At 48.3% G+C, this 24,460-nt stretch overlaps 1 protein-coding gene across 1 annotated transcript in view; it reads left to right on the forward strand.

Moving 5' to 3' along the window:
* The first annotated feature begins 813 nt into the window (after positions 1–813).
* pet100 (PET100 cytochrome c oxidase chaperone) overlaps positions 814–24,460 on the forward strand; it is a 34,713-nt gene continuing 11,066 nt past the window's right edge. Inside the window, exon 1 of the mRNA XM_083780677.1 lies at positions 814–841. The gene's annotated coding sequence lies outside the window, so the exon portion shown is untranslated. The remainder of the gene's footprint in view (positions 842–24,460) is intronic.

Genomic DNA, 24,460 nt, shown 5'->3' on the forward strand with positions numbered 1-24,460 from the left:
TTAAAGATATTTTTGGGGCTTTTTTGCCTTTATTGATAGATCTCAGTATAGGTAGACAGGAAACGGGAGAGAGATGGGTTGGGGGGGGAAGACACACAGCAAAGTTCGTTGGGATCAGGACTCGAACCCGTGAGCAAAGGTGCCTGGACCGCTAAACCGGCCCAGGCCATTAGTTACATATTACTTTTGCCACCCCCACCCAGAAAAAAGGGAACCTACAACAATACAATCTGTTTAGTCAGAATCAATTTTTTTGGAATCAGAAGAATAAAAGTGTCACCATCTGCCAAATAGGCTATAAATTAAAGCAGCAATCTCTCTTGACCTTTTAAATGAAATGTTTTCAAACGGTAGCCAACAAATCCTGAGTAATATGTAATAGTGCTATTTTATTTACAAAGTAATGTGGTATAATAATATTAGTGTTTTGGCAACCTTACTTTGCTTGAGTCGTTATACTGGGTAAAGTATTATTATTACAGTAATATATTATTACTAGTAAGTTAACTTGTTACTGCCCAACACTGCCTATTAGAACGGTTCTTAGATGAGACAGCTGTTTGTCTTTAGGGCCACATCAGAGATTGTTTGGTTACATTTGATTTAATTTAACCTCTCAAGAGATTTTCAATAAATAAATAAATAAGGTTACGAGATTGTGTTTTATTTGGGTACAATGTTTTTCATAGTGCTTAATATCATTTTGTAAAGAACTTATCTTTAAATGTGAAATATACATGATACATCATGCCCTCCCTTTTCCTTGTAGCTTGTCAGTGATTGGGCCGTTTCTTGATGACGCAGTGAAGCAAATCCGGAAGTACCGTGCGTGAAGGTTGAAGGCTCCGTCTTTGGCTCCGTCTTTTGAGCTAATTTAGAACTTCCTGTCTGAGAGCTAGCTAATTTAAGACATCCGGTTGCCTTCAGAATAAAATAAGGCTATTTAATTAATAATTATTACATTACATTATTAGTATTATTATTACATTACAGTTATTGTAAAGACACACATTATGTTTCTGTGTAAAAATAAGTAATTAAATAACATCAAAAAGTTATCTAAATGGATAAATGCTATTCACTGGAGTGAATATTCTATTATATTCTAAAAACGACTTATAAATCCTAAAGCCTTGTTTATACTTCACTGTGCAACGGTCCTATGCTGGACAATAGCAGATATGCAAACTCACAGCACATCTCATTCAAGACACTGAACTTGCAGATCTGCCATTTTTGAACACACTATAAAGTTAACCATTTATCATGCTGCTCTACGTGGCACTGCATTCTGTGACATTAAACCAAATGGCATTTTCCACTCTATGACACTACTGTTCTACATTTTTGTCTAATAAAATAGGCTATTAATTTAATCAATCAAACTGCATTAACTAACAGAGATAGGCTACTACTAACCAAGCTATCCATGTCAACATGCTCTATAGGAGTCTCAATAACAGGTATAAGTAACGTTTAATGTTTAGTAATGTTTAATGTAGCAGAAGAGGCCATTCATTGAACAGAGTTTTGCACAATTTTAACATCCCAGATCGATTGAAATATGAATCTACTGTGCTGTGCTACACCATGATATATTAAGAGTACAATAACATTCCATTGTGAATAAAAACGTATTCACCACAGTGTAATGCTAAAGGTTTCATCACAGGGCTGTCTGCTTCATGTAATATCATTAAAAGTGTTGTTGGTGACAGTTATATGAGTTGGAAGCATTAAGACCCATTTTAACCCTCAATGGCTTCCTTTCTGACAAATAACGTTATTGTAAAAAAAAAAAAAAAGATTCACGCGTTCATATGTAGCTATTTTGCATTAGAAGCGGATGGGACCAAGGGACCCGGATGTAACGTAGGGGCAATATGACTACAATATGACTACAATAGATTCCCGGTTAAATCTCGCGGGCGTGGCCTCACACCGGAAGGAAGTGCCGCCGCCCTCAAATACGGAAGAGACGCGTGGAGGTAGGTTTGGTCAGTGTTTGTTTGGAACGTGCCACGTCACCATCGCGGGTCCGTCTTCGGAGCAAGTAAGTGATAAATGTTATTTAATACTTAACGCTGTTGTTGTTTGTGTGTTCAAACGTCTATCACTTGAAGTTACTTGTTATGATGTTTATATATGATGTTTGTACGAAACTGTAAAACAGTGTTTCAGTAGCCGAATGGTTAGTGTCGAAGGTTTATAAACAACTATGCCCGGCCTCAATGTTTACTAACCGTCGACAGTACCCACTCGACTACCGAAACACGGCTTTAAAGAGTAGTATTTACATATCTAAACACAACAAGTAACTTCAAAAGTGATAACATGTTTGAGCCACGGACCACCATTTCACATTAATAGACTCTCACAATGGTGGTCAGTGGCTCAAATGGGTCTGAGAGACTAGATGGCCTCAAATGTTGGTCCGTGGCTCAAACGCTGAATAAATAATCGACTAGAGGTGAAAATAGTATTGTTTGGTAGGTAAAAGGACAAACATTCTGTGAAAATTGGCATGAAGCAACAAACATTATTTGAAATTGGTGGGAAACGATCCCGGGCACTCATGTTAACAAAGCTCAGTCACTAACCACTATCGCTATGCTACAATCAGCATTATAAAATCCAAGGATCAAAAGTAGCAATCTTCTACATTCTCTAATTGTGTAGTTTTTTGGAAATTAAGCAGATGCTTAACAACAATTGAACTATTGAGAGTGTAAAGATCTACTATTGGGGTCAATTTGGTTACCTAAATTAAATTGCTCTGTATTGTGACAGTAATCATTGCTATAGAGTGTGTGTTCAGTAACAGTGTTAAATAGCTCTATAGTGTGACAGTAATCATTGCTATAGTGTGTGTTCAGTAACAGTGTTAAATAGCTCTATAGTGTGACAGTAATCATTGCTATAGAGTGTGTTCAGTAACAGTGTTAAATAGCTCTATAGTGTGACAGTAATCATTGCTATAGTGTGTGTTCAGTAACAGTGTTAAATAGCTCTATATTGTGACAGTAATCATTGCTATAGTGTGTGTTCGGTAACAGTGTTAAATAGCTCTATATTGTGACAGTAATCATTGCTATAGTGTGTGTTCAGTAACAGTGTTAAATAGCTCTATAGTGTGACAGTAATCATTGCTATAGTGTGTGTTCAGTAACGGTGTTAAATAGCTCTATAGTGTGACAGTAATCATTGCTATAGTGTGTGTTCAGTAACAGTGTTAAATAGCTCTATAGTGTGACAGTAATCATTGCTATAGTGTGTGTTCAGTAACAGTGTTAAATAGCTCTATATTGTGACAAAATCATTGCTATAGTGTTTGTTCAGTAACAGAGGTCTCCCGGTCTCTCCAGTTTTTTGTTAAACACAGTCCCATAGTAACAGTACCTCCCATTCACTCCCTTTCACTCTGAATGGGAGTGACAGTCCCATAGTAACGGTACCTCTCATTCAGTCCCATTCACTCCCATTCACTTTTATTCACTCCCATTCAGTCACATAGTAACAGTACACCCCATTCAGTCCCATTCACTCTCATCGTATCAGTCCCATAGTAACAGTACCTCCCATTCACTCCCATTCACTCAAATAGTATCAGTCCCATAGTAACAATACCTCCCATTCACTCCCATCCACTCCCATGCACTCCCATAGTATCAGTCCCATAGTAACAGTACCTCCCTTTCACTCCCATTCACTCCCATAGTATCAGTAACTCCCATTATCTTGCAACACAGCAGCCAAGTATATGCAGAACACATATACACGCATTTGACACAAACAACAAGACAATTTACATACATAAAGACATGAAGACAAGAGCAATATCCACCGCTTAGATTATCCTGTGGCTACTACAACTCCTGATTAAACCCTTTTCTATTTATTAAAGAGCTGGAGAGACAGGAATATTCCTGTTACTGAACACACACTATAGCAATTATTACTGTCACAATAACTTTGTACTTTTGCTACTGATGTTTGTGTGCAACATTTGAGCTGGTGTCAAGTCACCTTAATTCAAGTGATAGATTATATACAGGGGCATGCCATATGGTCTACCTGCACAGCCTTTGTGATTACTGGTAGATCACGATGTACCTTTTGGGCACCCCTGCAATACAGGATTCCTGTCCAGAATTGTTTTTTATTAAATATAGAGGGTTTAAGTGTAGGGTTTGTCATGTTGTTGTTCTCTATAACTTTTCGTCCTGGGCATGACGTTAAACTGTCCAGTGTAACTCCAAGTTACATGGGGTGGGTATGGTTTGAGAGTTTGTGATGCTCAGTTCTTTTTTTGCGTCTCGGTTCCTCAGGTGGAAGCTGCATAGTTGGGTTTTTGATGGGTTGGGTTTCAAGTGGCTGGTCGTTTGTTTAGATATTGAAAAGGAGGGGGGCGAGCGCGCTACCTTGTGGGAGGCCGTTCTTTTCGGCTTTCCATTTACTCCTCTGGTCATTTAACTGAACATAGAAGCGCCTGTTGTTGAGGAGGCTTTTCCTGACCATTGTGTGGTGTTGGACAGTGTCGTAGGCAGCAGAGAGATCTCTGAATGCTGCTCCAGTTATTTGTTTCCCCTCAAACCCATCCTCAATGTGTTGGGTGAGGTTGAGCTCTGTCCAGCACAGGAGCGGCTGGGACGGAAACCAGCTTGGTCTTTAGTCAGCTTGGTATCTATGAGTGGCAACAAGGCGTTGGAGTAGCAGCTTCTCATATAGCCTTGTAGGTGATGCAGAGGGAAATGGGTCGGTAGCTCTTTGTGGATAATGGGTCTATGCCAGGTTTAGGGATTGCAACCACGTTGGCCTTTTCCCAGACAGAAGGGATGGTTTTCTGTGCTATGCATGTGTTCAGCATCCCCACAAGCCAGGTCTTTGCGTTGGGTCCCAGGTGCTGTAACATTTCTGCCAGTAGGTCATCAATCCCTGCTGCTTTTCCGGGTTTCAACTTTCCCATTGCAGTTTCAAGTTCTTCTAGGTCGAAGGGTTTGGTTTGAGGGCTGGCTGATTGTGGTTGGTCTGATACCACTGTGCGATGGTATTCTCCTGTGGGTCGGTGGCGGTCTTGGTCACAACTGGTGGCCAACAGTTGTAACCAACACCGCCACCGACCCACATAGAATACCATCGCACAGTGGTATCAGACCAACCACAATCAGCCAGCCCTCAAACCAAACCCTTCGACTTAGAAGAACGTGAAACTGCAATGGGAAAGTTGAAACCCGGAAAAGCAGCAGGGATTGATGGCATACTGGCAGAAATGATACAGCACCTGGGACCTATCGCAAGGACCTGGCTTGTGGGGATGCTGAACACATGCATAGCACAGAAAACCATCCCTTCTGTTTGGAAAAAGGCTGGAGTAGTTGCAATCCCTAAACCTGGCAAAGACCCATTATCCCCGAAGAGCTACCGACCCATTTCCCTCCTCTGCATCACCTACAAGCTCTATGAGAGGCACTACAATTTCTGAACAGACTATATTTACATCAATATGTCTGGGTCCCCACCTACTCACCCAGGGTTGACGTGTCACACCTGCAGTGATGGGAGGGGCACCAAAATGTGGTATTTTGATTGTTTAATGGGGGCACTCCCTTAGTATAAAAGTGTATGTTTTGTGTACACATGACCTGATGAAGATCAAATGGATCGAAACGCTGTCAGTATTTCAACAAAGAACGTCTTTCTTATACCTGTGGTGTGCGGGCTCCATCCAATACCTACACCAGTTGTGATGCAACAGAGTTTGCTGTGACCGTTGTGAATTATGGGTGGTGTGGTTTTTGCCAAGACGGTGGATTGTGGCCCATGCCTTCCTGCTGTTATTTGACATGTTGGTGTTCTCTATATCTTTTCGTCCTGGGCATGACGTTAAACTGTTCCGTTCGAGAGGACCAGCGACCCTCGAATGTAAACGGCCACGAAAGGAAATTATGTGTGTGTGAGGTGTTCTCTATAGGTTGGGTTTCAGGTGGTTGTATTGTAGTAGCTTGACATTTCTTGGAGGGCACTTTCAAGGACAGACTCAATCTTCTGGAAGTCTGCTTGTTGGGTCGTAATGCAGAGGTTGTCGGCGTAGATGAAACGCTGGCATTAGGCATTGGGTAGTGGCTGGTCGTTTGTGTAGATATTGAAAAGGAGGGGGGCGAGCACGCTACCTTGTTGGAGGCCGTTCTTTTGGGCTTTCCATTTACTCCTCTGGTCATTTAACTGGACATAGAAGCGCCTGTTGTTGAGGAGGCTTTTCCTGACCATTGTGCGGTGTTGGACAGTGTCGTAGGCAGCAGAGAGATCTCTGAATGCTGCTCCAGTTATTTGTTTCCCCTCAAACCCATCCTCAATGTGTTGGGTGAGGTTGAGCTCTGTCCAGCACAGGAGCGGCTGGGACGGAAACCAGCTTGGTCTTTAGTCAGCTTGGTATCTATGAGTGGCAACAAGGCGTTGGAGTAGCAGCTTCTCATATAGCCTTGTAGGTGATGCAGAGGGAAATGGGTCGGTAGCTCTTTGTGGATAATGGGTCTTTGCCAGGTTTAGGGATTGCAACCACTTTGGCCTTTTCCCAGACAGAAGGGATGGTTTTCTGTGCTATGCATGTGTTCAGCATCCCCACAAGCCAGGTCTTTGCGTTGGGTCCCAGGTGCTGTAACATTTCTGCCAGTAGGTCATCAATCCCTGCTGCTTTTCCGGGTTTCAACTTTCCCATTGCAGTTTCAAGTTCTTCTAGGTCGAAGGGTTTGGTTTGAGGGCTGGCTGATTGTGGTTGGTCTGATACCACTGTGCGATGGTATTCTCCTGTGGGTCGGTGGCGGTCTTGGTCACAACTGGTGGCCAACAGTTGTAACCAACACCGCCACCGACCCACATAGAATACCATCGCACAGTGGTATCAGACCAACCACAATCAGCCAGCCCTCAAACCAAACCCTTCGACTTAGAAGAACGTGAAACTGCAATGGGAAAGTTGAAACCCGGAAAAGCAGCAGGGATTGATGGCATACTGGCAGAAATGATACAGCACCTGGGACCTATCGCAAGGACCTGGCTTGTGGGGATGCTGAACACATGCATAGCACAGAAAACCATCCCTTCTGTTTGGAAAAAGGCTGGAGTAGTTGCAATCCCTAAACCTGGCAAAGACCCATTATCCCCGAAGAGCTACCGACCCATTTCCCTCCTCTGCATCACGTCTTTCTTATACCTGTGGTGTGCGGGCTCCATCCAATACCTACACCAGTTGTGATGCAACAGAGTTTGCTGTGACCGTTGTGAATTATGGGTGGTGTGGTCTTTGCCAAGACGGTGGATTGTGGCCCATGCCTTCCTGCTGTTATTTGTCATTATGGTGTTCTCTATATCTTTTCGTCCTGGGCATGACGTTAAACTGTTCCGTTCGAGAGGACCGGCGACCCTCGAATGTAAACGGCCATGAAAGGAAACTGTGTGTGTGAGGTGTTCTCTATTATTTCATTCCAGACTTCACTGTCTATCTCCTGTGTTTTCCATTCATCTTGAGCGTTACACAGTCGTCTGATGTGCGGGGGGAGGTGCCGGCTAGCGCATAAAGGCACGGACGGGACAGGTGTTGTCTTGACCCATCCTGTGATGATGCGACAGGTGTCATTTAGGGCTGTGTCGACCAATTTGGTGTGACGTGATCGGCTCCAGCTTGAGCAGGCATACTCTGCTGTAGAGAAAGACAGGGCCATGGCAGTTGCACGGATTGTTTGTGGGTCTGCGCCCCACTTGGGAGTTCACTAGTTTTCACAGGATGTTATTGTGGGTGTTGACCGTGGCTTTTGTGTTCTCCAGATGTTTTTTTGAAGAAGAGTGTCCTGTCCAGTGTAACTCCAAGATACATGGGGTGGGTATGGTTGGAGAGTTTGTGACCATCCCAAGTGACGCTCAGTTCTTTTCTCGCGTCTCGGTTCCTCAGGTGGAAGCTGCATAGTTGGGTTTGTGTGTCTTTCTTTTTCTGTCTTTCTTTCTTAGGACGGAGATCAAGGTAGACGCCATAGGAAGGCTCAACACTAGCCGATGCCCCTAGAGATCCATCCCAAAGCTTCCCTCAGGGAGCACAGCAAGCCAGCTAGCCAGCAAGCCTGCCCAGTCAGCCAACGCAGCCAGTCAGCTCCGCCAGTCAGCCAGTGTAGAAAGTCAGGCTGCCAAGCCAGAGCATATCAGCCCTTGCAGTCAGCCATTGCAGCCATACCAGCCTTGCTCAGTCAGCTCAGCCAGGCCTCTCTTGAGGCCTGGCTCTCTGTCTGCCTGGCCCGGTCTGCCCTGCCCTGCCTTGCAGCAACAGAACCAGCCTTTCTGGAAAGCCAGCCAGCTCAGAATGCGAGCTGAGCAAGCCAGTGCAGCAGCAAGCCCAGACTAGGTTACCGCAGCCTTACTGTGCAGCCACAGCCACTCAGTCTAGACCAGCAGGAGCTGGCCAGGCTCCAACCCTTGCAGCGCAGCCTTAGGCCGGACAGTCCCCCTGCCTGCACTTTGTTGCCTTCCTGGCCTGTCTGCCTGCCTAGGCGCCTCGGTCTTCCTGTCTGTCTGCCTTGGCCTGCCAGTCTGAAACTGGTTTAGACTAACTGCGTGCTTGCCAGCTGCGCTGGCTTGCTGAGCTCGTATTCTGAGCTGGCTGGCTTGCCAGCAAGGCTGGTTCTGTTGCTGCAAGGCAGGGCGGGGCAGACCGGGCCAGGCAGACAGAGAGCCAGGCCTCGAGAGAGGCCTGGCTGAGCTGACTGAGCAAGGCTGGTATGGCTACAATGGTTGACTGCAAGGGCTGATGTGCGCTGGCTTGGCAGCCTGACTTTCTACACTGGCTGACTGGCGGAGCTGGCTGGCTGCGTTGGCTGACTGGGCGGGCTTGCTGGCTAGCTGGCTTGCTGGACTCCCTGAGGGAAGCTTTGGGATGGATCTCTAGGGGCATCGGCTTGTGTTGAGCCTTCCAACGGCGTCTACCTTGATCTTCGTCCTAAGAAAGAAAGACAGAAAAAGAAACACACACACAAACTCAACTATGCAGCTTCCACATGAGGAAGGCAGGCAGGCACGCAGGCAGGCACAAGCTGCCTGCGTGCTTGCTTCGCCCTCCAGTTGCTGCTCCAGTTATTTGTTTTCCCTCAAACCCATCCTCAATGTGTTGGGTGAGGTTGAGCTCTGTCCAGCACAGGACGGGACGGAAACCAGCTTGGTCTTTAGTCAGCTTGGTGTCTATGAGTGGTATGAGGCGTTGGAGTAGCAGCCTCTCTTGTAGGTGATGCAGAGGAGGGAAATGGGTCGGTAGCTCTTTGAGGATGATGGGTCTTTGCCAGGTTTGGGGATTGCAACCACTTTGGCTTTTCTCCAGACAGAAGGGATGGTTTTCTGTGCCATGCATGTGTTCAGCATCCCCACGAGCCAGGTCTTTGCGTTAGGTTCCAGGTGCTGTATAATTTCTGCCAGTATGTCATCAATCCCTGCTGCTTTTCCGGGTTTCAACTTTCCCATTGCAGTTTTGAGTTCTTCTAGGTCGAAGGGTTTGGTTTGAGGGCTGGCTGATTGTGGTTGGTCTGATACCACTGTGCGATGGTATTCTCCTGTGGGTCGTGGCGGTGTTGGTTACGACTGTTGGCCACCAGTTGTGATGCAACAGAGTTCGCTGTGACTGTTGTGAATTATGGGTGGCTCCCTGAGGTCCTTGATCGCCATTGGGTCCAACAGTGGTCATTGAAGCGTGCACACACATGCACACATGCACCTACACACACAGGGGCACATGCGTATGCACACCTGGACCTTTAAATGAACAACAACACAAAAACTAAGGCACTGGTGTCGGACTTCTGGTTTACCGGAACGGGGTTCAACTCCCTGCAGTGCCCTGCTCAATGTGTTGTATTTCATTCATTGGTCCATGGTCTCAGGTCATTGAGCGGCGCGCTATAGTGTGCGATTCTTCATCATTGTTGAGGATTTTTTAAAGGTGAAAATCAAGGAAAAGCAAAAGGCTATAGTCCATGGTCACGGACCGCATACTGGTCAAGGTCATTTATACTGGTGAAGATCATTTACTAGTCTTCTAAAGGTCATTTATACTGGTGAAGATCATTTACTAGTCTTCTAAAGGTCATTTATACTGGTCAAGGTCAATTACTAGTCTCATGAAGGTAATTTATACTGGTCACAGTCATATACTGGTCACGGTCATTTCTACTGGTGAAGGTCATTTATACTGGTCAAGGTCATTTGTACTTGTCAAGGTCATTTATACTGGTCAAGGTCATTTACTAGTCTTATTGAAGGTAATTTATACTGCTCAAGGTCATTGATATTGGTCAAGGTCATTAAGTGGCACGCTATAGTGCGCGATTCTTCATCATTGTTGAGGATTTGAAAAAAGGTTAAATTGCAGAAAAGCGAAAGGCTAAAGTCCATGGTCACGGAGGGCATACTATAGTATGTTGTTTTTCTTTTTTTTGGTGGTGTGCGGGCTCCATCCAATAACTACACCAGTTGTGATGCAATAGAGTTTGCTGTGACCGTTGTGAATTATGGGTGGTGTGGTCTTTGCCAAGACGGTGGATTGTGGCCCATGCCTTCCTGCTGTTATTTGTCATGTTGGTGTTCTCTATATCTTTTCGTCCTGGGCATGACGTTAAACTGTTCCGTTCGAGAGGACCGGCGACCCTCGAATGTAAACAGGTGTTGGGACAGGGTCAGGTGTTGTCTTGATGCATCCTATGATGATGCCACAGGTGTCATTTAGGGCTGTGTCGACCAATTTGGTGTGACGGGATAGGCTTGTAGGTGATGCAGAGGAGGGAAATGGGTCGGTAGCTCTTTGGGGATAATGGGTCTTTGCCAGGTTTAGGGATTGCAACCACTTTGGCCTTTTTCCAGACAGAAGGGATGGTTTTCTGTGCTATGCATGTGTTCAGCATCCCCACAAGCCAGGTCTTTCCGTTAGGTCCCAGGTGCTGTATCATTTCTGCTAGTAGGTCATCAATCCCTGCTGCTTTTCCGGGTTTCAACTTTCCCATTGCAGTTTCACGTTCTTCTAGGTCGAAGGGTTTGGTTTGAAGGCTGGCTGATTGTGGTTGGTCTGATACCACTGTGCGATGGTATTCTCCTGTGGGTTGGTGGCGGTCTTGGTCACAACTGGTGGCCAACAGTTGTAACCAACACCGCCACCGACCCACATAGAATACCATCGCACAGTGGTATCAGACCAACCATAATCAGCCATCACTCAAACCAAACCCTTCGACCTAGAAGAACTTGAAACTGCAATGGGAAAGTTGAAACCCGGAAAAGCAGCAGGGATTGATGACCTACTGGCAGAAATGATACAGCACCTGGGACCTAACTCAAGGCCCTGGCTTGTGGGGATGCTGAACACATGCACAGCACAGAAAACCACCCCTTCTGTCTGGAAAAAGGCCAAAGTGGTTGCAATCCCTAAACCTGGCAAAGACCCATTATCCCCGAAGAGCTACCGACCCATTTCCCTCCTCTGCATGACGTCTTTCTTATACCTGTGGTGTGCGGGCTCCATCCAATACCTACACTAGTTGTGATGCAACAGAATTTGCTGTGACCGTTGTGAATTATGGGTGGTGTGGTCTTTGCCAAGACGGTGGATTGTGGCCCATGCCTTCCTGCTGTTATTTGTCATTTGTCATTATGGTGTTCTCTATATCTTTTCGTCCTGGGCATGACGTTAAACTGTTCCGTTTGAGAGGACCGGCGACCCTCGAATGTAAACAGCCACGAAAGGAAACTGTGTGTGTGAGGTGTTCTCTATCATTTAATTCCAGACTTCACTGTATCTCCTGTGTTTTCCATTCATCTTGAGCGTTACACAGTCGTCTGATGTGCGGGGGGAGGTGCCGGCTAGCGCATAAAGGCACGGACGGGACAGGTGTTTTCTTGACCCATCCCGTGATGATGCGACAGGTGTCATTTAGGGCTGTGTCGACCAATTTGGTGTGACGTGATCGGCTCCAGCTTGAGCAGGAATACTCTGCTGTAGAGAAAGACAGGGCCATGGCAGTTGCACGGATTGTTTGTGGGTCTGCGCCCCACTTGGGAGTTCACTAGTTTTCACAGGATGTTATTGTGGGTGTTGACCGTGGCTTTTGTGTTCTCCAGGTGTTTTTTTGAAGAAGAGTGTCCTGTCCAGTGTAACTCCAAGATACATGGGGTGGGTATGGTTGGAGAGTTTGTGACCATCCCAAGTGACGCTCAGTTCTTTTCTTGCGTCTCGGTTCCTCAGGTGGAAGCTGCATAGTTGGGTTTGTGTGTGTCTTTCTTTTTCTGTCTTTCTTTCTTAGGACGGAGATCAAGGTAGACGCCATAGGAAGGCTCAACACTAGCCGATGCCCCTAGAGATCCATCCCAAAGCTTCCCTCAGGGAGCACAGCAAGCCATCTAGCCAGCAAGCCTGCCCAGTCAGCCAACGCAGCCAGTCAGCTCCGCCAGTCAGCCAGTGTAGAAAGTCAGGCTGCCAAGCCAGAGCATATCAGCCCTTGCAGTCAGCCATTGCAGCCATACCAGCCTTGCTCAGTCAGCTCAGCCAGGCCTCTCTTGAGGCCTGGCTCTCTGTCTGCCTGGCCCGGTCTGCCCTGCCCTGCCTTGCAGCAACAGAACCAGCCTTTCTGGAAAGCCAGCCAGCTCAGAATGCGAGCTGAGCAAGCCAGTGCAGCAGCAAGCCCAGACTAGGTTACCGCAGCCTTACTGTGCAGCCACAGCCACTCAGTCTAGACCAGCAGGAGCTGGCCAGGCTCCAACCCTTGCAGCGCAGCCTTAGGCCGGACAGTCCCCCTGCCTGCACTTTGTTGCCTTCCTGGCCTGTCTGCCTGCCTAGGCGCCTCGGTCTTCCTGTCTGTCTGCCTTGGCCTGCCAGTCTGAAACTGGTTTAGACTAACTGCGTGCTTGCCAGCTGCGCTGGCTTGCTGAGCTCGTATTCTGAGCTGGCTGGCTTGCCAGCAAGGCTGGTTCTGTTGCTGCAAGGCAGGGCGGGGCAGACCGCGCCAGGCAGACAGAGAGCCAGGCCTCGAGAGAGGCCTGGCTGAGCTGACTGAGCAAGGCTGGTATGGCTACAATGGTTGACTGCAAGGGCTGATGTGCGCTGGCTTGGCAGCCTGACTTTCTACACTGGCTGACTGGCGGAGCTGGCTGGCTGCGTTGGCTGACTGGGCGGGCTTGCTGGCTAGCTGGCTTGCTGGACTCCCTGAGGGAAGCTTTGGGATGGATCTCTAGGGGCATCGGCTTGTGTTGAGCCTTCCAACGGCGTCTACCTTGATCTTCGTCCTAAGAAAGAAAGACAGAAAAAGAAACACACACACAAACTCAACTATGCAGCTTCCACATGAGGAAGGCAGGCAGGCACGCAGGCAGGCACAAGCTGCCTGCGTGCTTGCTTCGCCCTCCAGTTGCTGCTCCAGTTATTTGTTTTCCCTCAAACCCATCCTCAATGTGTTGGGTGAGGTTGAGCTCTGTCCAGCACAGGACGGGACGGAAACCAGCTTGGTCTTTAGTCAGCTTGGTGTCTATGAGTGGTATGAGGCGTTGGAGTAGCAGCCTCTCTTGTAGGTGATGCAGAGGAGGGAAATGGGTCGGTAGCTCTTTGAGGATGATGGGTCTTTGCCAGGTTTGGGGATTGCAACCACTTTGGCTTTTCTCCAGACAGAAGGGATGGTTTTCTGTGCCATGCATGTGTTCAGCATCCCCACGAGCCAGGTCTTTGCGTTAGGTTCCAGGTGCTGTATAATTTCTGCCAGTATGTCATCAATCCCTGCTGCTTTTCCGGGTTTCAACTTTCCCATTGCAGTTTTGAGTTCTTCTAGGTCGAAGGGTTTGGTTTGAGGGCTGGCTGATTGTGGTTGGTCTGATACCACTGTGCGATGGTATTCTCCTGTGGGTCGTGGCGGTGTTGGTTACGACTGTTGGCCACCAGTTGTGATGCAACAGAGTTCGCTGTGACTGTTGTGAATTATGGGTGGCTCCCTGAGGTCCTTGATCGCCATTGGGTCCAACAGTGGTCATTGAAGCGTGCACACACATGCACACATGCACCTACACACACAGGGGCACATGCGTATGCACACCTGGACCTTTAAATGAACAACAACACAAAAACTAAGGCACTGGTGTCGGACTTCTGGTTTACCGGAACGGGGTTCAACTCCCTGCAGTGCCCTGCTCAATGTGTTGTATTTCATTCATTGGTCCATGGTCTCAGGTCATTGAGCGGCGCGCTATAGTGTGCGATTCTTCATCATTGTTGAGGATTTTTTAAAGGTGAAAATCAAGGAAAAGCAAAAGGCTATAGTCCATGGTCACGGACCGCATACTGGTCAAGGTCATTTATACTGGTGAAGATCATTTACTAGTCTTCTAAAGGTCATTTATACTGGTGAAGATCATTTACTAGTCTTCTAAAGGTCATTTATACTGGTCAAGGTCAATTACTAGTCTCATGAAGGTAATTTATACTGGTCACAGTCATATACTGGTCACGGTCATTTCTACTGGTGAAGGTCATTTATACTGGTCAAGGTCATTTGTACTTGTCAAGGTCATTTATACTGGTCAAGGTCATTTACTAGTCTTATTGAAGGTAATTTATACTGCTCAAGGTCATTGATATTGGTCAAGGTCATTAAGTGGCACGCTATAGTGCGCGATTCTTCATCATTGTTGAGGATTTGAAAAAAGGTTAAATTGCAGAAAAGCGAAAGGCTAAAGTCCATGGTCACGGAGGGCATACTATAGTATGTTGTTTTTCTTTTTTTTGGTGGTGTGCGGGCTCCATCCAATAACTACACCAGTTGTGATGCAATAGAGTTTGCTGTGACCGTTGTGAATTATGGGTGGTGTGGTCTTTGCCAAGACGGTGGATTGTGGCCCATGCCTTCCTGCTGTTATTTGTCATGTTGGTGTTCTCTATATCTTTTCGTCCTGGGCATGACGTTAAACTGTTCCGTTCGAGAGGACCGGCGACCCTCGAATGTAAACAGGTGTTGGGACAGGGTCAGGTGTTGTCTTGATGCATCCTATGATGATGCCACAGGTGTCATTTAGGGCTGTGTCGACCAATTTGGTGTGACGGGATAGGCTTGTAGGTGATGCAGAGGAGGGAAATGGGTCGGTAGCTCTTTGGGGATAATGGGTCTTTGCCAGGTTTAGGGATTGCAACCACTTTGGCCTTTTTCCAGACAGAAGGGATGGTTTTCTGTGCTATGCATGTGTTCAGCATCCCCACAAGCCAGGTCTTTCCGTTAGGTCCCAGGTGCTGTATCATTTCTGCTAGTAGGTCATCAATCCCTGCTGCTTTTCCGGGTTTCAACTTTCCCATTGCAGTTTCACGTTCTTCTAGGTCGAAGGGTTTGGTTTGAAGGCTGGCTGATTGTGGTTGGTCTGATACCACTGTGCGATGGTATTCTCCTGTGGGTTGGTGGCGGTCTTGGTCACAACTGGTGGCCAACAGTTGTAACCAACACCGCCACCGACCCACATAGAATACCATCGCACAGTGGTATCAGACCAACCATAATCAGCCATCACTCAAACCAAACCCTTCGACCTAGAAGAACTTGAAACTGCAATGGGAAAGTTGAAACCCGGAAAAGCAGCAGGGATTGATGACCTACTGGCAGAAATGATACAGCACCTGGGACCTAACTCAAGGCCCTGGCTTGTGGGGATGCTGAACACATGCACAGCACAGAAAACCACCCCTTCTGTCTGGAAAAAGGCCAAAGTGGTTGCAATCCCTAAACCTGGCAAAGACCCATTATCCCCGAAGAGCTACCGACCCATTTCCCTCCTCTGCATGACGTCTTTCTTATACCTGTGGTGTGCGGGCTCCATCCAATACCTACACTAGTTGTGATGCAACAGAATTTGCTGTGACCGTTGTGAATTATGGGTGGTGTGGTCTTTGCCAAGACGGTGGATTGTGGCCCATGCCTTCCTGCTGTTATTTGTCATTTGTCATTATGGTGTTCTCTATATCTTTTCGTCCTGGGCATGACGTTAAACTGTTCCGTTTGAGAGGACCGGCGACCCTCGAATGTAAACAGCCACGAAAGGAAACTGTGTGTGTGAGGTGTTCTCTATCATTTAATTCCAGACTTCACTGTATCTCCTGTGTTTTCCATTCATCTTGAGCGTTACACAGTCGTCTGATGTGCGGGGGGAGGTGCCGGCTAGCGCATAAAGGCACGGACGGGACAGGTGTTTTCTTGACCCATCCCGTGATGATGCGACAGGTGTCATTTAGGGCTGTGTCGACCAATTTGGTGTGACGTGATCGGCTCCAGCTTGAGCAGGAATACTCTGCTGTAGAGAAAGACAGGGCCATGGCAGTTGCACGGATTGTTTGTGGGTCTGCGCCCCACTTGGGAGTTCACTAGTTTTCACAGGATGTTATTGTGGGTGTTGACCGTGGCTTTTGTGTTCTCCAGGTGTTTTTTTGAAGAAGAGTGTCCTGTCCAGTGTAACTCCAAGATACATGGGGTGGGTATGGTTGGAGAGTTTGTGACCATCCCAAGTGACGCTCAGTTCTTTTCTTGCGTCTCGGTTCCTCAGGTGGAAGCTGCATAGTTGGGTTTGTGTGTGTCTTTCTTTTTCTGTCTTTCTTTCTTAGGACGGAGATCAAGGTAGACGCCATAGGAAGGCTCAACACTAGCCGATGCCCCTAGAGATCCATCCCAAAGCTTCCCTCAGGGAGCACAGCAAGCCATCTAGCCAGCAAGCCTGCCCAGTCAGCCAACGCAGCCAGTCAGCTCCGCCAGTCAGCCAGTGTAGAAAGTCAGGCTGCCAAGCCAGAGCATATCAGCCCTTGCAGTCAGCCATTGCAGCCATACCAGCCTTGCTCAGTCAGCTCAGCCAGGCCTCTCTTGAGGCCTGGCTCTCTGTCTGCCTGGCCCGGTCTGCCCTGCCCTGCCTTGCAGCAACAGAACCAGCCTTTCTGGAAAGCCAGCCAGCTCAGAATGCGAGCTGAGCAAGCCAGTGCAGCAGCAAGCCCAGACTAGGTTACCGCAGCCTTACTGTGCAGCCACAGCCACTCAGTCTAGACCAGCAGGAGCTGGCCAGGCTCCAACCCTTGCAGCGCAGCCTTAGGCCGGACAGTCCCCCTGCCTGCACTTTGTTGCCTTCCTGGCCTGTCTGCCTGCCTAGGCGCCTCGGTCTTCCTGTCTGTCTGCCTTGGCCTGCCAGTCTGAAACTGGTTTAGACTAACTGCGTGCTTGCCAGCTGCGCTGGCTTGCTGAGCTCGTATTCTGAGCTGGCTGGCTTGCCAGCAAGGCTGGTTCTGTTGCTGCAAGGCAGGGCGGGGCAGACCGCGCCAGGCAGACAGAGAGCCAGGCCTCGAGAGAGGCCTGGCTGAGCTGACTGAGCAAGGCTGGTATGGCTACAATGGTTGACTGCAAGGGCTGATGTGCGCTGGCTTGGCAGCCTGACTTTCTACACTGGCTGACTGGCGGAGCTGGCTGGCTGCGTTGGCTGACTGGGCGGGCTTGCTGGCTAGCTGGCTTGCTGGACTCCCTGAGGGAAGCTTTGGGATGGATCTCTAGGGGCATCGGCTTGTGTTGAGCCTTCCAACGGCGTCTACCTTGATCTTCGTCCTAAGAAAGAAAGACAGAAAAAGAAACACACACACAAACTCAACTATGCAGCTTCCACATGAGGAAGGCAGGCAGGCACGCAGGCAGGCACAAGCTGCCTGCGTGCTTGCTTCGCCCTCCAGTTGCTGCTCCAGTTATTTGTTTTCCCTCAAACCCATCCTCAATGTGTTGGGTGAGGTTGAGCTCTGTCCAGCACAGGACGGGACGGAAACCAGCTTGGTCTTTAGTCAGCTTGGTGTCTATGAGTGGTATGAGGCGTTGGAGTAGCAGCCTCTCTTGTAGGTGATGCAGAGGAGGGAAATGGGTCGGTAGCTCTTTGAGGATGATGGGTCTTTGCCAGGTTTGGGGATTGCAACCACTTTGGCTTTTCTCCAGACAGAAGGGATGGTTTTCTGTGCCATGCATGTGTTCAGCATCCCCACGAGCCAGGTCTTTGCGTTAGGTTCCAGGTGCTGTATAATTTCTGCCAGTATGTCATCAATCCCTGCTGCTTTTCCGGGTTTCAACTTTCCCATTGCAGTTTTGAGTTCTTCTAGGTCGAAGGGTTTGGTTTGAGGGCTGGCTGATTGTGGTTGGTCTGATACCACTGTGCGATGGTATTCTCCTGTGGGTCGTGGCGGTGTTGGTTACGACTGTTGGCCACCAGTTGTGATGCAACAGAGTTCGCTGTGACTGTTGTGAATTATGGGTGGCTCCCTGAGGTCCTTGATCGCCATTGGGTCCAACAGTGGTCATTGAAGCGTGCACACACATGCACACATGCACCTACACACACAGGGGCACATGCGTATGCACACCTGGACCTTTAAATGAACAACAACACAAAAACTAAGGCACTGGTGTCGGACTTCTGGTTTACCGGAACGGGGTTCAACTCCCTGCAGTGCCCTGCTCAATGTGTTGTATTTCATTCATTGGTCCATGGTCTCAGGTCATTGAGCGGCGCGCTATAGTGTGCGATTCTTCATCATTGTTGAGGATTTTTTAAAGGTGAAAATCAAGGAAAAGCAAAAGGCTATAGTCCATGGTCACGGACCGCATACTGGTCAAGGTCATTTATACTGGTGAAGATCATTTACTAGTCTTCTAAAGGTCATTTATACTGGTGAAGATCATTTACTAGTCTTCTAAAGGTCATTTATACTGGTCAAGGTCGATTACTAGTCTCATGAAGGTAATTTATACTGGTCCCAGTCATATACTGGTCACGGTCATTTCTACTGGTGAAGGTCATTTATACTGGTCAAGGTCATTTGTACTTGTCAAGGTCATTTATACTGGTCAAGGTCATTTACTAGTCTTATTGAAGGTAATTTATACTGCTCAAGGTCATTGATATTGGTCAAGGTCATTAAGTGGCACGCTATAGTGCGCGATTCTTCATCATTGTTGAGGATTTGAAAAAAGGTTAAATTGCAGAAAAGCGAAAGGCTAAAGTCCATGGTCACGGAGGGCATACTATAGTATGTTGTTTTTCTTTTTTTTGGTGGTGTGCGGGCTCCATCCAATAACTACACCAGTTGTGATGCAATAGAGTTTGCTGTGACCGTTGTGAATTATGGGTGGTGTGGTCTTTGCCAAGACGGTGGATTGTGGCCCATGCCTTCCTGCTGTTATTTGTCATGTTGGTGTTCTCTATATCTTTTCGTCCTGGGCATGACGTTAAACTGTTCCGTTCGAGAGGACCGGCGACCCTCAAATGTAAACAGGTGTTGGGACAGGGTCAGGTGTTGTCTTGATGCATCCTATGATGATGCCACAGGTGTCATTTAGGGCTGTGTCGACCAATTTGGTGTGACGGGATAGGCTTGTAGGTGATGCAGAGGAGGGAAATGGGTCGGTAGCTCTTTGGGGATAATGGGTCTTTGCCAGGTTTAGGGATTGCAACCACTTTGGCCTTTTTCCAGACAGAAGGGATGGTTTTCTGTGCTATGCATGTGTTCAGCATCCCCACAAGCCAGGTCTTTCCGTTAGGTCCCAGGTGCTGTATCATTTCTGCTAGTAGGTCATCAATCCCTGCTGCTTTTCCGGGTTTCAACTTTCCCATTGCAGTTTCACGTTCTTCTAGGTCGAAGGGTTTGGTTTGAAGGCTGGCTGATTGTGGTTGGTCTGATACCACTGTGCGATGGTATTCTCCTGTGGGTTGGTGGCGGTCTTGGTCACAACTGGTGGCCAACAGTTGTAACCAACACCGCCACCGACCCACATAGAATACCATCGCACAGTGGTATCAGACCAACCATAATCAGCCATCACTCAAACCAAACCCTTCGACCTAGAAGAACTTGAAACTGCAATGGGAAAGTTGAAACCCGGAAAAGCAGCAGGGATTGATGACCTACTGGCAGAAATGATACAGCACCTGAGACCTAACTCAAGGCCCTGGCTTGTGGGGATGCTGAACACATGCACAGCACAGAAAACCACCCCTTCTGTCTGGAAAAAGGCCAAAGTGGTTGCAATCCCTAAACCTGGCAAAGACCCATTATCCCCGAAGAGCTACCGACCCATTTCCCTCCTCTGCATCACGTCTTTCTTATACCTGTGGTGTGCGGGCTCCATCCAATACCTACACTAGTTGTGATGCAACAGAATTTGCTGTGACCGTTGTGAATTATGGGTGGTGTGGTCTTTGCCAAGACGGTGGATTGTGGCCCATGCCTTCCTGCTGTTATTTGTCATTTGTCATTATGGTGTTCTCTATATCTTTTCGTCCTGGGCATGACGTTAAACTGTTCCGTTTGAGAGGACCGGCGACCCTCGAATGTAAACAGCCACGAAAGGAAACTGTGTGTGTGAGGTGTTCTCTATCATTTCATTCCAGACTTCACTGTCTATCTCGTGTGTTTTCCATTCATCTTGAAAGTTACACAGTCGTCTGATGTGCGGGGGGAGGTGCCGGCTAGCGCATAAAGGCACGGACGGGACAGGTGTTTTCTTGACCCATCCTGTGATGATGCGACAGGTGTCATTTAGGGCTGTGTCGACCAATTTGGTGTGACGTGATCGGCTCCAGCTTGAGCAGGAATACTCTGCTGTAGAGAAAGACAGGGCCATGGCAGTTGCACGGATTGTTTGTGGGTCTGCGCCCCTCTTGGGAGTTCACTAGTTTTCACAGGATGTTATTGTGGGTGTTGACCGTGGCTTTTGTGTTCTCCAGGTGTTTTTTTGAAGAAGAGTGTCCTGTCCAGTGTAACTCCAAGATACATGGGGTGGGTATGGTTGGAGAGTTTGTGACCATCCCAAGTGACGCTCAGTTCTTTTCTTGCGTCTCGGTTCCTCAGGTGGAAGCTGCATAGTTGGGTTTGTGTGTGTCTTTCTTTTTCTGTCTTTCTTTCTTAGGACGGAGATCAAGGTAGACGCCATAGGAAGGCTCAACACTAGCCGATGCCCCTAGAGATCCATCCCAAAGCTTCCCTCAGGGAGCACAGCAAGCCATCTAGCCAGCAAGCCTGCCCAGTCAGCCAACGCAGCCAGTCAGCTCCGCCAGTCAGCCAGTGTAGAAAGTCAGGCTGCCAAGCCAGAGCATATCAGCCCTTGCAGTCAGCCATTGCAGCCATACCAGCCTTGCTCAGTAAGCTCAGCCAGTCCTCTCTTGAGGCCTGGCTCTCTGTCTGCCTGGCCCGGTCTGCCCTGCCCTGCCTTGCAGCAACAGAACCAGCCTTTCTGGAAAGCCAGCCAGCTCAGAATGCGAGCTGAGCAAGCCAGTGCAGCAGCAAGCCCAGACTAGGTTACCGCAGCCTTACTGTGCAGCCACAGCCACTCAGTCTAGACCAGCAGGAGCTGGCCAGGCTCCAACCCTTGCAGCGCAGCCGTAGGCCGGATAGTCCCCCTGCCTGCACTTTGTTGCCTTCCTGGCCTGTCTGCCTGCCTAGGCGCCTCGGTCTTCCTGTCTGTCTGCCTTGGCCTGCCAGTCTGAAACTGGTTTAGACTAACTGCGTGCTTGCCAGCTGCGCTGGCTTGCTGAGCTCGTATTCTGAGCTGGCTGGCTTGCCAGCAAGGCTGGTTCTGTTGCTGCAAGGCAGGGCGGGGCAGACCGCGCCAGGCAGACAGAGAGCCAGGCCTCGAGAGAGGCCTGGCTGAGCTGACTGAGCAAGGCTGGTATGGCTACAATGGTTGACTGCAAGGGCTGATGTGCGCTGGCTTGGCAGCCTGACTTTCTACACTGGCTGACTGGCGGAGCTGGCTGGCTGCGTTGGCTGACTGGGCGGGCTTGCTGGCTAGCTGGCTTGCTGGACTCCCTGAGGGAAGCTTTGGGATGGATCTCTAGGGGCATCGGCTTGTGTTGAGCCTTCCAACGGCGTCTACCTTGATCTTCGTCCTAAGAAAGAAAGACAGAAAAAGAAACACACACACAAACTCAACTATGCAGCTTCCACATGAGGAAGGCAGGCAGGCACGCAGGCAGGCACAAGCTGCCTGCGTGCTTGCTTCGCCCTCCAGTTGCTGCTCCAGTTATTTGTTTTCCCTCAAACCCATCCTCAATGTGTTGGGTGAGGTTGAGCTCTGTCCAGCACAGGACGGGACGGAAACCAGCTTGGTCTTTAGTCAGCTTGGTGTCTATGAGTGGTATGAGGCGTTGGAGTAGCAGCCTCTCTTGTAGGTGATGCAGAGGAGGGAAATGGGTCGGTAGCTCTTTGAGGATGATGGGTCTTTGCCAGGTTTGGGGATTGCAACCACTTTGGCTTTTCTCCAGACAGAAGGGATGGTTTTCTGTGCCATGCATGTGTTCAGCATCCCCACGAGCCAGGTCTTTGCGTTAGGTTCCAGGTGCTGTATAATTTCTGCCAGTATGTCATCAATCCCTGCTGCTTTTCCGGGTTTCAACTTTCCCATTGCAGTTTTGAGTTCTTCTAGGTCGAAGGGTTTGGTTTGAGGGCTGGCTGATTGTGGTTGGTCTGATACCACTGTGCGATGGTATTCTCCTGTGGGTCGTGGCGGTGTTGGTTACGACTGTTGGCCACCAGTTGTGATGCAACAGAGTTCGCTGTGACTGTTGTGAATTATGGGTGGCTCCCTGAGGTCCTTGATCGCCATTGGGTCCAACAGTGGTCATTGAAGCGTGCACACACATGCACACATGCACCTACACACACAGGGGCACATGCGTATGCACACCTGGACCTTTAAATGAACAACAACACAAAAACTAAGGCACTGGTGTCGGACTTCTGGTTTACCGGAACGGGGTTCAACTCCCTGCAGTGCCCTGCTCAATGTGTTGTATTTCATTCATTGGTCCATGGTCTCAGGTCATTGAGCGGCGCGCTATAGTGTGCGATTCTTCATCATTGTTGAGGATTTTTTAAAGGTGAAAATCAAGGAAAAGCAAAAGGCTATAGTCCATGGTCACGGACCGCATACTGGTCAAGGTCATTTATACTGGTGAAGATCATTTACTAGTCTTCTAAAGGTCATTTATACTGGTGAAGATCATTTACTAGTCTTCTAAAGGTCATTTATACTGGTCAAGGTCGATTACTAGTCTCATGAAGGTAATTTATACTGGTCCCAGTCATATACTGGTCACGGTCATTTCTACTGGTGAAGGTCATTTATACTGGTCAAGGTCATTTGTACTTGTCAAGGTCATTTATACTGGTCAAGGTCATTTACTAGTCTTATTGAAGGTAATTTATACTGCTCAAGGTCATTGATATTGGTCAAGGTCATTAAGTGGCACGCTATAGTGCGCGATTCTTCATCATTGTTGAGGATTTGAAAAAAGGTTAAATTGCAGAAAAGCGAAAGGCTAAAGTCCATGGTCACGGAGGGCATACTATAGTATGTTGTTTTTCTTTTTTTTGGTGGTGTGCGGGCTCCATCCAATAACTACACCAGTTGTGATGCAATAGAGTTTGCTGTGACCGTTGTGAATTATGGGTGGTGTGGTCTTTGCCAAGACGGTGGATTGTGGCCCATGCCTTCCTGCTGTTATTTGTCATGTTGGTGTTCTCTATATCTTTTCGTCCTGGGCATGACGTTAAACTGTTCCGTTCGAGAGGACCGGCGACCCTCAAATGTAAACAGGTGTTGGGACAGGGTCAGGTGTTGTCTTGATGCATCCTATGATGATGCCACAGGTGTCATTTAGGGCTGTGTCGACCAATTTGGTGTGACGGGATAGGCTTGTAGGTGATGCAGAGGAGGGAAATGGGTCGGTAGCTCTTTGGGGATAATGGGTCTTTGCCAGGTTTAGGGATTGCAACCACTTTGGCCTTTTTCCAGACAGAAGGGATGGTTTTCTGTGCTATGCATGTGTTCAGCATCCCCACAAGCCAGGTCTTTCCGTTAGGTCCCAGGTGCTGTATCATTTCTGCTAGTAGGTCATCAATCCCTGCTGCTTTTCCGGGTTTCAACTTTCCCATTGCAGTTTCACGTTCTTCTAGGTCGAAGGGTTTGGTTTGAAGGCTGGCTGATTGTGGTTGGTCTGATACCACTGTGCGATGGTATTCTCCTGTGGGTTGGTGGCGGTCTTGGTCACAACTGGTGGCCAACAGTTGTAACCAACACCGCCACCGACCCACATAGAATACCATCGCACAGTGGTATCAGACCAACCATAATCAGCCATCACTCAAACCAAACCCTTCGACCTAGAAGAACTTGAAACTGCAATGGGAAAGTTGAAACCCGGAAAAGCAGCAGGGATTGATGACCTACTGGCAGAAATGATACAGCACCTGAGACCTAACTCAAGGCCCTGGCTTGTGGGGATGCTGAACACATGCACAGCACAGAAAACCACCCCTTCTGTCTGGAAAAAGGCCAAAGTGGTTGCAATCCCTAAACCTGGCAAAGACCCATTATCCCCGAAGAGCTACCGACCCATTTCCCTCCTC

Source organism: Protomyctophum parallelum (genome assembly GCF_964188405.1).
Source record: "Protomyctophum parallelum genome assembly, chromosome: 13".
Lineage (NCBI taxonomy): Eukaryota > Metazoa > Chordata > Actinopteri > Myctophiformes > Myctophidae > Protomyctophum > Protomyctophum parallelum.